The sequence below is a fragment of the Pezoporus occidentalis genome, unplaced genomic scaffold (genome assembly GCF_034315485.1).
Source record: "Pezoporus occidentalis ecotype Australia unplaced genomic scaffold, CSIRO_AGI_Poc_V1 ctg2132, whole genome shotgun sequence".
NCBI lineage: Eukaryota > Metazoa > Chordata > Aves > Psittaciformes > Psittacidae > Pezoporus > Pezoporus occidentalis.
This window is the reverse complement of record NW_026914000.1, coordinates 6,209-8,353: the sequence shown is the minus strand read 5'-3', so window position 1 is coordinate 8,353 and position 2,145 is coordinate 6,209. Positions and strand designations below refer to the sequence as shown.

Here is a 2,145-nt window from a genome sequence, read left to right as displayed (position 1 = left end):
GGATTGAGGGGGACCCTTGCTGCTGTTTCTCCCAGAACACAGGTGAGGAGGGAATGAAATATTATCTTTAATAACACAAATACATTTCAGTTACCATGGAAAATACGGAACAAGATGCTAGAGCCCTACAGGTTTTACAAGGAAGAGCAACAATGAACTAAAAATTCCCTCCTGTGCTCTTTCCTTTCCCACCCATAGATAGTTTCTTCAGTAACTTTCAAGTGCACATGACACAGAAGAGATCTGTGTGTCTGCTGCACGTGAAGGTGAAAAGTTCCTTTTGGTGTTAGAGCTGTAAAGTCAGATTTATCTCCAAAGCAACTCAACCATGTACCAAGGAAAGAGTCAGGGTATTTTCAGCTCTGTCTTGAACACTGCCAGCCATGGGGCAGCCACAGCTTCTCTGGGCACCCTGTGCCACTGTCCCACCACCCTCACAGGGAACAACTTCTAAGATCTCATCTCAATCTCCCCTCTCTGTCACGTTAAAATCCTTCCCCCTTGGCCCATCCCCACAGGCCCTTGCTCTCCCCACAAGAAATGAGGGCAGATCCCAGGATCATCCCTCGGCAGCCGCAGCGCTCCGCTGCCGGCTCAGCCAGCCCAACTCACACACCGAGTCCAAAGGCCCCCCAAACCTGAATCTCCTTGAGGTGCTGGTACCTGAGCCCCGAGTTAAGGAGGAAACCTGGTGGGGGTTAAAAGAAGGGTTGGGGAGGGCCAGGGAGGATCACGGGAGGGAACTGGGGGTTCCTGGGGATCCCAATGGGATTTGGAGGGGTCCTAAAGGAATTTGGGCTCCTGTGCATGGATCTGGGAGAAGGGGTTGGGGGGGGGTCACAAGGGGGAACTGGGGGGTGCTGGGGGGTTGTTGGGATCCCAATGCAATTTTGGGGGGGATCCTAACAGGCAAAGGGGTTTGGGGGGGTCCTGAGGGGTTTTGGAGGCTCCCCAATGAGCTTGGGTGTCCCCCCCCACTTTGGGGTGCAGCGGATACCACAGCAGGTTCCCTTTGATCTTCTTCACATTCCTATAGGAACTCCACGCCCCCGCCATGTATTTTAGGGACCGATCCGAGGTTTGGGGTCCCTCCAGATGTTGCAGTTCCTCCCCCCCAGATGTTGGGGTGCCCCCCTCACCGCGGGTGCCGCACGTGGCCCATGATGTACTCCCGGATGGGGGCACAGGGCCCCGTGCACAGCCTGGAGGTGGGGGGAGACAAAGAGAGGGGGTCAGGAGCACCCCAACCCCCCCAGGACCCCAAAAGCCCCCACTGGGGGGTCCCGCGGGCTCCAACCTGCGCAGGTCGGGATCGGAGGGGAGCTCCAGCTCCGCCATGATGGGCGAAATTGGCGCGCTGGGAGCGCCGCGCGGCACGACGGGAGTTGTAGTCCAAGCCGGGCGGCGCCTTAATGGTGCTGTATGGGTGTCGCACTGCATCATGGGAGTTGTAGTCCGGGCTGGGCGACGCCATGACAGGGCTCTCTGGGTGCCGCGTGGCATGATGGGAGTTGTAGTCCCCTCCTGGGCAGAGCCATAACGGGTCTCTATGGGCAGCGTGGGGCATGATGGGAGTTGTAGTCCTGGCTGAGCAGCGTCATAATGGGGCTCTATGGGGGCAGCGTTGCATGATCAGGGTTGTAGTCCCTGTAGTCTATGGGTCTCTATGGGGTCTCTATGGGTCTCTATGCTTCACTTTGGTTCACTTTCAGGCTCTCTGGGGTGTCTGTGGGGTATCTATGGATCTCTATGGGGTCTCTGTAGGTCTCTATGGTCTCTAAGGGGCTCTATGTCTCTCTATGGGTTTCTATGGGTCTCTCTATGGGTCTCTCTATGGTCTCTATGGGTCCCTGCAGGGTCTGACCATGGAGGGGGGGTCTCTTTACGAGTCCCTTGGAGGGGGGAGCAGCAGCTGCTCCAGTACCAGGACGCGGGGGGGGCCGCGGGGGGCAGAGCTCGAGACCCCGAGACCCCCCCTCTACCCCCATTGCCCCCATTACCCCCATTGCCCCATTACCGCCATTGCCCCCCATATAAAGCCATGGAGCCAGCAGTGGGTGTGAACCTGTCCCTGCCCCATAGGGTTCTATAGGGGTCCATAGGGTCCCATCGCCCTCCATCTCTCTCCTTCCCCCCCCCCAGCCA

The 2,145-nt window shown here is 57.9% G+C and overlaps 1 long non-coding RNA gene across 1 annotated transcript; it reads right to left on the bottom strand.

Moving 5' to 3' along the window:
* Positions 1-628: 628 nt before the first annotated feature.
* Positions 629-1,206, bottom strand: LOC134164249 (uncharacterized). The gene is made up of 3 exons (XR_009965078.1): positions 1,140-1,206; positions 998-1,030; positions 629-663 (listed from the first exon to the last, which is right to left on the bottom strand). It is a non-coding gene; the product is annotated as an uncharacterized LOC134164249 (long non-coding RNA).
* Positions 1,207-2,145: the final 939 nt, after the last annotated feature.